A 13966-nucleotide genomic window follows, 5' to 3' on the forward strand; every position below is an offset into this window, starting at 1 on the left:
TAAGTGAGATGTTGATGCATCTAATATGCAAGCCCCACCAGAGTGGGTGCAAGTGCATTGGACAAGAATCAACACTCAGTGCAAGCTTTTCACTGCTTTTGAGTAGTGTCCATATTTCTCATATTATAAACTTGTATGCCATTTATTTGGCTTTTTAGACAATGAATTCATGCGCTAAGTGAGATGTTGATGCGTCTAATATGGAAGCCCCACCAGAGTGGGTGCAAGTGCATTGGACAAGAATCAACACTCAGTGCAAACTTTTCACTGGTTTTGAGTAGTGTCCATATTTCTCATATTATAAACTTGTATGCCATTTATTTGGCTTTTTAGACAAATGATTTTATGCATGGAGATGTTGATGCGTCTAATATGCAAGCCCCACCGGGGTGGGTGCAAGTGCATTAGACAAGAATCAACACTCAGTGCAAACTTTTCACTGGTTTTGAGTAGTGTCCACATTTCTCATATTATAAACTTGTACGCCATTTATTTGGCTTTTTAGACAAATGATTTTATGCATGGAGATGTTGATGCGTCTAATATGCAAGCCCCACCGGGGTGGGTGCAAGTGCATTAAACAAGAATCAACACTCAGTGCAAACTTTTCACTGCTTTTGAGTAGTGTTCATATTTCTTATATTATTAACTTGTATATGCCATTTATTTGGCTTTATAGACAAATGATTTTATGCATGGAGATGTTGATGCGTCTAATATGCAAGCCCCACCGGGGTGGGTGCAAGTGCATTAGACAAGAATCAACACTCAGTGCAAACTTTTCACTGCTTTTGAGTAGTGTCCATATTTCTTATATTATTAACTTGTATATGCCATTTATTTGGCTTTATAGACAAATGATTTTATGCATGGAGATGTTGATGCATCTAATATGCAAGCCACACCGGGGTGGGTGCAAGTGCATTAGACAAGAATCAACACTCAGTGCAAACTTGTCACTGCTTTTGAGTAGTGTCCATATTTCTTATATTATTAACTTATATATGCTATTTATTTGGCTTTTTAGACAAATGAATTCATGCGCTAAGTGAGATGTTGATGCATCTAATATGCAAGTCCCACCGGGGTGGGGTGGGTGCAAGTGCATTAGACAAGAATCAACACTCAGTGCAAGCTGCATGCACTAAGTGAGATGTTGATGCGTCTAATATGCAAGCCACACCGGGGTGGGTGCAAGTGCATTAGACAAGAATCAACACTCAGTGCAAACTTTTCACTGCTTTTGAGTAGTGTCCATATTTGTGACCATCCAGCACAACTGAGCCCTGAAGTCGCCAATCATCATTTTTTGAGATATTTAACCAAAATATTCTGCTTGAAATTAGCTTTAAAATTATGTATATCATGTCTATAGTACTTGACATTTAAGTAGTGAAAAATCAATAAAACAGTCAATAAATCCTTTGTTTCCTATTATTTATTGTTAAGTTCAATGGAGCATATCTCAATAGTGGCACTGGAGACATCTGGGGTCAGTTGTTGTGAATGGTCACATTTTTTAAACTTGTATATGCCATTTATTTGGCTGAATTAAGAGGTGTAGTTTCAATGATATGGTGGAAGGGTGAACGAATGGAGCAACATGGACAACCTGGCAGTAGATGACCTCACTGTCAACTGTGCTGTCTCATTTGATGGCACTTGGAAAAATAGAGGGCTGACCTCACATCACTGTATTGTGTCAGCAATAAGTGTTGATACAGGCAAGGTCCTAGATACAGAATACATCTGTAATCTAGAGGCAGGAAGTTGGCTGAATTGAGGTGCAGTTTCAATGATATGGTGGAAGGGTGAGCGAAGGGAGCAACATGGACAACCTGGCAGTAGATGACCTCACTGTCAACTGTGCTGTCTCATTTGATGGCACTTGGAAAAACAGAGGGCTGACCTCACATCACTGTATTGTGTCAGCAATAAGTGTTGATACAGGCAAGGTCCTAGATACAGAATACATCTGTCAGCTGAAGAGGTACAGTTGGTGGTGGAAGGGTGAGCGAAAGTAGCAACATAGACAACCAGGTAGTAGCCGACCTTGGTAAAATAGAGGTCTGACCTCGAGCCATACAATGTACAAATAATACTGAAATTGTTGACTTCTTTTCCCTCAACAGGAAGTTCCAGAATTTCTCGAGGGAAGATAACCCCCCAAATCAGGACAGGATTTTGCTGGTTCAATAGAATTTGTGATACAAGGTGTAATACCTTTGAAAATATACTGATCGGTCAAATGTTCTCTTTAATGTTTGTTGTTTTTAAGGTGCTAGCAGCTGACGACAGACGACACAATACCGCACACTTTTCAGAATGGATCTCTCTGCCAGATCCAGAGTTTCAGAGAAATGATCAGAAGGAACCCTTATTCCAAGCAAGGCCCTCTGGTCCGGTTTCAATTTATGCCGCGTAACTCAAACAGCCATACAGCAATGATTTTCTCATACCGTTTTCTGATTTGAGTATAAGATACTGGTTTGTTATCAAAAAACATAGGTATCATAGGAGTTTGGCAAGGTGGAAAGAAAAGAAGAACACCAGGGATATATGAATGATTTGATGGAATAAAGCCTCCTTGACAGAATATTGTGATGCTGGAGAGAAAGCTGGTGAATGGCTAAAAGTGCAGATTCATAGCTCACCAGGTAAGCCTAACACATGAACAAGTAACATGCTAAGCTAAGACTTTTTATTTAATCCAATGATGTATCAGTGTTCCCAGCCACTCAGGGTAATCAGGAAAATGAAAATTCAAGGAATTTGAGAAAACCAGCCTAAATCATGGAAAAATTTTAGTGTTCAAGAGCGCAATTATTTTTTTACCGATTCACTGGCATGGTTCCCGTCAACTCTAAATGCAGGCATGAGAATGGCTTTTTTTGAAAACTGCCTGAAAAAGCATGTGAATTCGGCCTTAAAGGTCCAAAACAGGCTGAACAAAAATGCATAAATTTGGACAACAAAACTGCCTGAATTCAGGCAATAGCCTGAAAATTCTCATGCCTGTAAATGGTGAAAGTCCAATTTTTAGCATCGATAGAGTACAAATATTTATGAAATTTTGGAATTTGTCAAGGAAAAATGTGACCCCTCGGCACAACTGAGCCCTGAAGTCGCCAATCATCATTTTTGAGATATTCAAGCAAAATATTCTGCTTGAAATTAGCTTTAAAATGATGTATATCATGTCTATAGTACTTGACATTTAAGTAGTGAAAAATCAATAAAACAGTCAATAAATCCTTTGTTTCCTATTGTTTATTATTAAGTTCGATGGAGCATATCTCAATAGTGGCACTGGCGACATCCGGGCTCAGTTGTGCCGAGGGGTCACAAATAATGATAAAACATGAATTTTTGAACAAAATAAAGCTTGATCGATGGAATAAGATGTTTGTACAGCTAAAAACATGTTTAACCCTGATACGAAAGTTTAATTTGATAAATTAGTAATTCTAACCTTATATAGAGAGGGTGAGATCGCCCTTCAAACCTTGCTAAAGCAAAATTCATACTCCTTTTTCAAGGTAAGCATACTGTTAAGTTCCAGCAGGTACAGGTCTTCAAATTGTGAGTGTAATAGAAAGAGATGCAACCAATACAGATAAGAAATCAAACAAGATCCTTGATAGGATGTAGCAGTGCTGCCATTCCTGCTGGTAATCTTTTAATTCTAGCTGCAATTTTATACAGTGTGTTTAACTACAGCAAGGTCGGTGACTTTGCTAGCCTTCTGAAAATGGGTTTCCCTTCATGCACCACATTCAACAAACACCAGTGAGACTATCTTTTCCCCATAGTACATGACACTTGGGCCGCTGAATAGTCACAAATCTGGCATGAAATCAAGTTAAAGGGGAAGTTAGTCTAGCTGGTGATGGCAGGTATGACTCGCCAGTTGTTTACATCACTTATTTTTTCATTTCAAAGACTGACAGATACTGGCTGGCAGGAGAGTGACAAACCCAAAGCCATTGAGCAGTACACCAAGTTCATGCATGGCATTGATTTGGCCGATCAAGCCATGTGGTATTCTCTGCTCAGCCACAGGTTGTGTACGTGGTGGAAGAAGATCCTGTTTGGATTGTTGGAGGTGACATTCCCCAATACACTTGTCATCCTATAGAGCCTGCAGCTGTGTTATTTCCTTGGGCTTGAGAAAGGGTTTATATTAAGGGATTTATAAGCACTTTCAATAACCGAACCAAAACTATTGGTATTGACTCTCGTCACGTATTATTATCACAGCAATGTAAACACGGTGTTGCCGGCCTAACATACATTATTATGACGCTAGCGCTAACATAGCTGAAATCGCATATCAACACATCTTCCCCCTTTTGACCGAAAAGATAAAGTTAGACGAAGAAAGTTCTAAGTTGTGTACATTCATCATACCGTTTGCCAGATATCGGTTTCTGAGGCTCCCATTTGGAATCTCAATGGCTCCAGAAGCATTCCATCGCAAGATCCACTGTCTGTTTGAAGACCTGGATGGAGTTGACACCATGATGGATGATCTCATCGTGTGGGGTGCTACAAGAGAGGAGCATGATGAACGTCTACGGAAAGTGTTGGAGAAATATTGAGAAAGGGGTTTATAAGGGATTTATAACCACTTTAAATAACCGAACCAAAACTATCGGTATTGACTCTCGTCACATATTTTTATCACAGCAATGTAAACATGGTGTTGCCGGCCTAACATACATTATGACGCTAGCGCTAACATAGCTGAAATCGCATATCAACACAGCAGCCACAGAAGAAGCATGACAGGTGAAACTTGATTATAGGGATAAAATTTCATATGGAAAAAGCTGCATCAAGTTGAACATGCTACAGCTGAACAAGTTTCCAAAATAGTGGGTGTAGCACATGATGTGTTTTCAAATCAGGATCATGTAAAAAGTTGTTCAAAATCTTCCGACTTGGATGTGTTGGTGCAACTTATGAAAGACAAAAGTTTCTTTAAGAAAAGAATGAATAAAGATATTGACAATTGCATCAACCAGTTGGAGCATTCCAAAAACCCAGGATGAGTTTGTCCTGACTTAACCAAAGTATATTACTTCAGTGACGGGGCTGCATCACAATACAAAAACTTCATGAATTTTAGCAATTTGTTTAATCATTAACTTCGGAGTACAAGGTGTTGTTTACATCCTGGATGGACAGGAACTTAGTACACAATGATGAGACATTTGTCAAGAGAACAAGAAGCAGACAGACAGCTCCTGGCTGGCAGGAGAGGGACAAGTTCAAAGCGATTGAGCATTACACTAAGTTCATGCATGGCATTGGCCAATCAAGCCATGTGGTACTCGCTGCTCAGACACAGGTCGTGCATGTGGTGGAAAAAGATCCTGTTCGGATTGTTGGAGGTGACTTTCACCAATACACTTGTTATCTTGAGGAGCTTACAGCCACAGAAGAAGCATGACAGGAATAAAGTTCGGATGCAGATTATCAATCAACTGTGTACCGGATATCGCCATGGGCAGGGTAGACCCATGATTGGCCCACAGCCAGAGCAGCGTTTGACATTCGCGGTTGGTGGCCACCAACTGGAGTTTGTAAACATGAGATTGGAGAGTGGCAACCTGTTGAAACTTGATGTTGTTTGTTCATCCACAGAGCAGGAAAAGAAGAGGTGTCTAACCACCAACCAATGTGGTGGTTAGACACCTCTTCTGACTGTAAGGTAGTACTCTGCCCAGTCCCTTGTGCATGGCGCTACCATAACATACCAGGAACCTCCTATAAAATAGATTGTTACATAGATTCTGCCACAAGCTCAAAACCATTACATGTCCCAAAGACAACAGACACAAACACCAAGTCTAAAGCCAAGCATACCAACCCAAAATTGTTCTTCTTGGAGACTCATCATGAAGAGAATTAAATGTGATCAGCTCTCACACAGTGCTCATGTTGTGAATGCCGCTGTTGGTGGAAGGAGGATAGAGCAAGTTCATAGTGACATTGCTAGTAGTAAATGTATGGATGCCGATTCAGTGATTATTCATGTTGGTACCAATAACTTGAAGTAGGACGACATCGGCACTATGAATAGCTATGAAATGCTAGAAGTCGGCCAACCTTGAGCAGAGCCTTGATATCTTCATGCACGATCTCTGGTCAGGTGTCAATTGTGACAATTAATGAAAAGAACACCCAAGTTACAACCTCGAAGATACCAAACAAGCAGATGGATGAAGAGTCAGAATGTCGCAGTAAGACACAAAGCTGTTCTACAAATATTATGCATTACTTGGCATTATGCTTACAAATTTAACAAAATAACCACCACCACAAAATCCAAGAACTTCTGCTAATTTTTTTTACTTATTTACTTTCATATATCATTTCGAATATAGAAAGTGAAGCAATGCACAGCAAAACAAATTTAAGAAAATGGATCTTGGTGTGTAGCAGTTTGGAGTGAAAAAGAAGGACGTAACAGATGAATTCATCAGAAAGTGGATATGCAAGAAATGTACAAAGAGAGGGTAAAGCCAGTAAACAGTCAAGATTGGTGGTCCTATATCACCTTGCTAATGTGAAAGTTTAAACGGACACTAAGTGTATCTAAGAAACACCCCAATACCAATTAATAGGTCATCTTCTGAAACTGATGTAGCTGCTTTAACAGAAAAACAGAACTTGCATGCACATTGAATAATGACTATAACACTTGGGCTGCTGAACAGTCACAAATCTGGCATGAAATCAAGGAAAAGGGAGAAGTTAGTCTGGTGATGACAGGTGTATTGGAAATGATGACAATGAGTATGTGGCTCAGTTTAGTTACAGGGGCAAGGTATATAGAATGTAATTGTGAAGCAGCTTACAGTGCAACAATTTAAGCTGATTCTTGTTCCTTACCGACTCTAGGTGTAAGATGTTCAGCTTGCAGTGAATATTGTAGGGCTCTCCGAGCAAAAGATTTACGACATAAAAGAAAGACTTCAAGTAGTGATGATATTTTGTCTTCATCAAAGCCAAATAGTGTAATGTTGCAGCCAGAACTCAACACTACACTAAAGTTAATGAAGGCAAAGAATAAGACTTGGAAGTACAGAATAGAAGACTTACAATTCAACAAGCACTCAACAACGAACGGTTCAAAGCATTTTTACTGAGTGAGGAAGAGGCTGGCAAAATCTATGACTTAGTCTTACATACAAGGTACTTCTCAAGTGAAGGACATGTTTCCAGATCCTTTCCAGTAGACTTTTTGGGAAGAGCAGGTCAAATTTAATGAACTCAAAAAATAAATCATCTTTGAGGTGGCATCCACTAAAAGTGAAATGGGCTCTTCTGCTGAAATCAAAGTCATCAAAAGCATACCAGGCATTGAAAGAATCTGGCTTTATTCATTTACCAAGTGAACAGACTCTATACGACTATAGTCACGGTATCGCGAGCGAGATGGGACTTACGGTATCCAGAATTTTGCATGAGGAACAAAACTATCAAAGTCAGTGAAGCAACCTTTTGCAGATGAAAACCATTTTATGTGAAACCTGCAACCGCCCGGGATTTGCAACAGTAAATTGTTGTCAGAAGTGCATTTCTGACAAAAAACCTTTTGTGCACTAATGAATTTCAGGCAACATGCAAAGACCAGCAAGCCAATATACCAGAATGTTTATGAAATGGTTAATGCTTGGTTAACCTTATGCCACAAACAAGATGATGATGATTTCATCATCTTCAATGAATGTTTACATCAAAGTTGTCCTTCAAACTGAGGATCATGGCAAACAAAGCAAATTTGCTATTCTTTTTGTATTTTTTTCTGATTTGTATTATCATTAAATACTTGTTTGTTGTGAATTATTGTACTAGTGGGTGCCATCACCCTCACGCCTAGCGTTTTTGATGGCATCCACATCTCCCAATTGTTCATACGTATTCTATTTTTATTATATCATGTGTTGAGAGATGAAAACAAATAAAATTTAATTGATTGATGTGTGATTTGATATTACTCCTTGCTACAATGATATGTTCACTTATTTTGTCCTAGATAATTTGGTTTTCAATAGTAGAGCTTAGTAATTCAAATGTCCACAATTTGCAATACCAAATTTATGCAAGAGACCAATGAGCTCAAATTCAAGTGACTCAGATGTACCGGATAATATATGTACACCCAAAGCCAAAGCCAAAAGACCAAGAATTAAATGGACAGGACAACCGAAGGAAATACACTAATCAACAACCATTTCAATGTATACATTTATGGGGTGACCTCAACAAGACTGGAAACAGGGGCCAAAATCCAGGTAAAATAAAGCAACATGTATTCAACAATGAGGACAAAAAAAGGTTGGCGGTTCAGTTCAGTTTGTTAACATTTACTACAGGTACAGCCAAATACAGAGAAACGGTTAATACAATAAGCCATAATATTAATTATGATTTTGTTCAAATTTTTATTTTTTTATTCTTTGTCAAAAATAATATATAATTATATCAGTAACAACTGTCAATGAGGTTTTCTGATCATTAAGCTAAAACTTTTTTCTGCCTCATTTTTTTTCTTCTAAATCGACCCTTTTGAATTTCTTAAATTTAGGGGTGGCTAAAGGGCATGGACTATGTTCCAGTGATTACAGTATTTATTTATATCTAATGCAACTTTTTGAAGTCTAAAGTCATTATACAGTAACACTTTGATGTGCAGGAATGGAGGAAATAAACAACTTTCTCAATAAACTGTGTACCCTGTACCAAGGAAGGATAAAAGAACAGCAGTGTTCAGAAAGGTATTTAATACATGACGTCTGGCCAGGGACAAATTCAGACAAAAAAAAAGTAAGACATGGTAAGTTTAATAGAATATATTATGTACATTTTGTACACTCAAAGAATGTCAAATACATCTATGAACATCCTCCACGTTATGTCCACTCGCAATAAGAGAAGACATCAAGAAGGAACTCTATGAAATGATAGAGCTGGGAGTCGTCAAACATGTTCAGGAGCCAATAGATCGGGTGTCAAGTTTGACATTCTGCCAGAAAACAAATGGAAGGTGGCATGTTGTAGACACAACACCAATATGCACCTGATGACTAGACGTATTTACCGCCAGTTCTCAGAATGAACTTGGTGATGAGCTTTATTGAAGCCATTCTAAACTGTGCAGTTATGTGTACACACAAGCATGCAACTAGACTATATTCTGTTCATATTACCGGATAACGTAATAAACAAAACACATTGTGAAATTAGCTAATTATTCAAACATCTTAATATGCCAAATTTAAAAGGTCCTTCTAGGGTTCTTCAAGGGAAATGATGATCCTTGAATTTTAATTATGCTTGTTGTATCTTAAAGCATTTTGAAAACAGTAATAATTCCCTTACATAATAGAGTTAACATAATGTGTCAAAAGCAATACAACATTGATGAAATGTAAGTATATACTAAGTCGTACCGCCACCTTGCTATCTTTGTCTCCTCCTGCAGCGAAGCGAAAGCAGGGTTATTGTTTCAAACCCAGGGGGCGGACAGCCCTGACGTCACCGCAAGGAGAATCGAGAAAATCAGATGGAAGGGGAGGGTTGGAGAAAGAGAGAGCTTGGGTCTATAAGCTTGATCCCGGGATCTTAATCAAGAAGACCATTTGTTTACCTTTTCCATAATTCTCATATTAAACTGAAATGGGTACATTGTATATCCTCTGAATTTCTTCTGATGGGCCGGTTGAGGATCAAGACGGCCATGCCATGGCCATGTCTAGTCTAGATGAGCTTCATATCGGGCAGACATGTGGACCACTATTTTGGGCCTCGTGTTTGAAAAGGTTTAATGTTTCAGATGACAACAACTCCATCATGTCCATTTACATGTACATGATATTTTCCAAACATCAGCATATACCAATCATGATGATTAACTTAGGCGCTTCAAACAATTTTTGAAGAACATGTCATGATGTGGTATTGTATTTTGCAGTTTGATTTTTACAGTCATTTCAGACAGTGACACAAACATGTATTATTTCATTTTCAGGAATGTGAAAGAAATCTGTTGATAACACTCAACTGCAGGTGCTGCTAATTACGCCCCATGAAGTTGTTGAGCATGTTCTCGTCAAACTGCCCCTAAAGGATGCCGTGGATATTGGCTTCATGAAGAATCTGCACAACAGCTGCGCAACAGGTCAGTAGATATGATGCAAAGTAAATATAAAATTGTATTTATTGTCATAACATTTTCAAAAAATAATATGGTAAAAGGATGATGAAGGCCGGTGAACATCGGGCTGCAAGCAGAATGGCATTTGTTTGCCACTTCACACAGCAAAATGCTTGCGATGGTACAATCAAACGAGAAGCAGCGAAGGCAAGTCTGCAAGCGACAACTTCAGGTCATATCCTCACACCAAGGCAGCTGTATCAGTGGGCAGTTTAGCACATTAAAAGTGTCCATTTTATTCTTTGCATGTATAGAAGATATCTCATTCTGGAGTTTGTAAACATGAGAATGAGAGTGGCAACCTGTTGAAACCTGATGTTGTTTTTCATAGAGACAACAAGGTGTTGTTTACATCCTGGATGGACAGGAACTTAGTACACAATGATGAGACATTTGTCAAGAGAACAAGAAGCAGACAGACAGATACTGGCTGGCAGGAGAGGGACAAGCCCAAAGCAATTGAGCGTTACACTAAGTTCATGCATGGCATTGGCCGATCAATCCATGTGGTACTCGCTGCTCAGCCACAGGTCGTGCATGTGGTGGAAAAAGATCCTATTCGGATTGTTGGAGGTGACTTTCACCAATACACTTAATTGTATCTTGAGGAGTTTACAGCCACAGATTATTAAATATTAAACTGAAATGGGTACATTGTATATCCTCTGAATTTCTTCTGATGGGCCGGTTGAGGATCAAGACGGCCATGCCATGGCCATGTCTAGTCTAGATGAGCTTCATATCGGGCAGACATGTGGACCACTATTTTGGGCCTCGTGTTTGAAAAGGTTTAATGTTTCAGATGACAACAACTCCATCATGTCCATTTACATGTACATGATATTTTCCAAACATCAGCATATACCAATCATGATGATTAACTAAGGCGCTTCAAACAATTTTTGAAGAACATGTCATGATGTGGTATTGTATTTTGCAGTTTGATTTTTACAGTACACGTCGGTCCATGCTTACATTGGTAATAAGCTAAGATTTTAACAATAGGTGTAAAAGGCACACTTTATATACTATAGTTCGTAAAAAATGAAAATGAAACAAAAAATCCCAATTTTACAGGATTGTCATTTCAGACAGTGACACAAACATGTATTATTTCATTTTCAGGAATGTGAAAGAAATCTGTTGATAACACTCAACTGGCAGGTGCTGCTAATTACGCCCCATGAAATTGTTGAGCATGTTCTCGTCAAACTGCCCCTAAAGGATGCCGTGGATATTGGCTTCATGAAGAATCTGCACAACAGCTGCACAACAGGTCAGTAGATATGATGCAAAGTAAATATAAAATTGTATTTATTGTCATAACATTTTCAAAAAATAATATGGTAAAAGGATGATGAAGGCCGGTGAACATCGGGCTGCAAGCAGAATGGCATTTGTTTGCCACTTCACACAGCAAAATGCTTGCGATGGTACAATCAATCGAGAAGCAGCGAAGGCAAGTCTGCAAGCGACAACTTCAGGTCATATCCTCACACCAAGGCAGCTGTATCAGTGGGCAGTTTCGCACATTAAAAGTGTCCATTTTATTCTTTGCATGTATAGAAGATATCTCATTCTGGAGTTTGTAAACATGAGAATGAGAGTGGCAACCTGTTGAAACCTGATGTTGTTTTTCATAGAGACAACAAGGTGTTGTTTACATCCTGGATGGACAGGAACTTAGTACACAATGATGAGACATTTGTCAAGAGAACAAGAAGCAGACAGACAGATACTGGCTGGCAGGAGAGGGACAAGCCCAAAGCAATTGAGCGTTACACTAAGTTCATGCATGGCATTGGCCGATCAATCCATGTGGTACTCGCTGCTCAGCCACAGGTCGTGCATGTGGTGGAAAAAGATCCTATTCGGATTGTTGGAGGTGACTTTCACCAATACACTTGTTATCTTGAGGAGTTTACAGCCACAGATTATTAAATATTAAACTGAAATGGGTACATTGTATATCCTCTGAATTTCTTCTGATGGGCGGTTGAGGATCAAGACGGCCATGCCATGGCCATGTCTAGTCTAGATGAGCTTCATATCGGGCAGACATGTGGACCACTATTTTGGGCCTCGTGTTTGAAAAGGTTTAATGTTTCAGATGACAACAACTCCGTCATGTCCATTTACATGTACATGATATTTTCCAAACATCAGCATATACCAATCATGATGATTAACTTAGGCGCTTCAAACAATTTTTGAAGAACATGTCATGATGTGGTATTGTATTTTGCAGTTTGATTTTTACAGTACACGTCGGTCCATGCTTACATTGGTAATAAGCTAAGATTTTAACAATAGGTGTAAGGCACACTTTATATACTATAGTTCGTAAAAAATGAAAATGAAACAAAAAATCCCAATTTTACAGGATTGTCATTTCAGACAGTGACACAAACATGTATTATTTCATTTTCAGGAATGTGAAAGAAATCTGTTAATAAAACTCAACTGGCAGGTGCTGCTAATTACGCCCCATGAAGTTGTTGAGCATGTTCTCGTCAAACTGCCCCTAAAGGATGCCGTGGATATTGGCTTCATGAAGAATCTGCACAACAGGTCAGTAGATATGATGCAAAGTAAATATAAAATTGTATTTATTGTCATAACATTTTCAAAAAATAATATGGTAAAAGGATGATGAAGGCCGGTGAACATGGTCTTGATGGTGAAGGTAGCCCTACTGGTATAGGGCCTTTTGACTGTGGTGATCCAAAATCATAAAACCTGGCTATCCAGAGAACTGCTAAACCCAGTGAGTGGTGCTCGGGTATAGTGTGTTTAAAAGGCCCTATATAGTATTTTTTTTATTGACAAAGTTATCCATACCCTACACTTGATATTTTGTCATTGAATGCAAAAGAATTGAACGGGCTGATAGACGTCTTAGAAATGTCCAATTATTTGGCCGACCGGGGTGCACCGCTCAGTCCGACCACCAGGATCTGTGGTCCGACACACCGCACCGCTAGTCCGACTACACAAATTCCCTATACTTAGAGGTGCATCAGTCCAAAAATGAAAAATACTGCGCTATAGTCCGAAGAAAAAAACATGCGCTAGTCCGAAAATGAAAACCACTGAAACAGTCCGACACGCCGCTAGTCCGAATCTGAAAACACTCTTTCAGTCCGACACGCCGCTAGTCCGAATCCGAAATACACTGCGCTAGTCGAAATCTGGAAAACACTTCTTCAGTCCGACACTGCGCTAGTCCAAAACTGAAAACCATAGTGCCAGTCCGAAACTAAAAATAACAGCTCTAGTCCCAATCTGTTTTTCAAATTCGGACTAGCGCAGTGTTTTTCAAATTCGGACTAGCGCAATGGTTTTCAGTTTCGGACTAGCGCAGTGTTTTTTAGATTCGGACTAGTGCAGTGTCGGATTCGGACTAGCGCAGTGTATTTCCATCTCGATTTGTAAGAGCTCTTGTAGCAAATTAACAGTTCATCGTGTTCATTGAATTTACAACCGTATGACAAAACAAAATGTGCAATTTAAAGAGAATTGGCCATTGCTCATTCTAGTGACATTAGTACATGTATTATGTACAATAGAAGCGTGCTTTTTCATTTAATGACATAAAATTTGAAAAATATTGTAAGGAACACTTGAGATTTTGACTTTAAAAACTACATTTTGGTCAAAAAATGTGCTTGCATGGGAAGTTTGCAACAGATTTACCATATTCGCCTTGCTATAACCATAATATAGTAAGCGGAGAAT

The sequence above is a fragment of the Amphiura filiformis genome, chromosome 5 (assembly GCF_039555335.1).
Source record: "Amphiura filiformis chromosome 5, Afil_fr2py, whole genome shotgun sequence".
Taxonomy (NCBI): Eukaryota; Metazoa; Echinodermata; class Ophiuroidea; order Amphilepidida; family Amphiuridae; genus Amphiura; species Amphiura filiformis.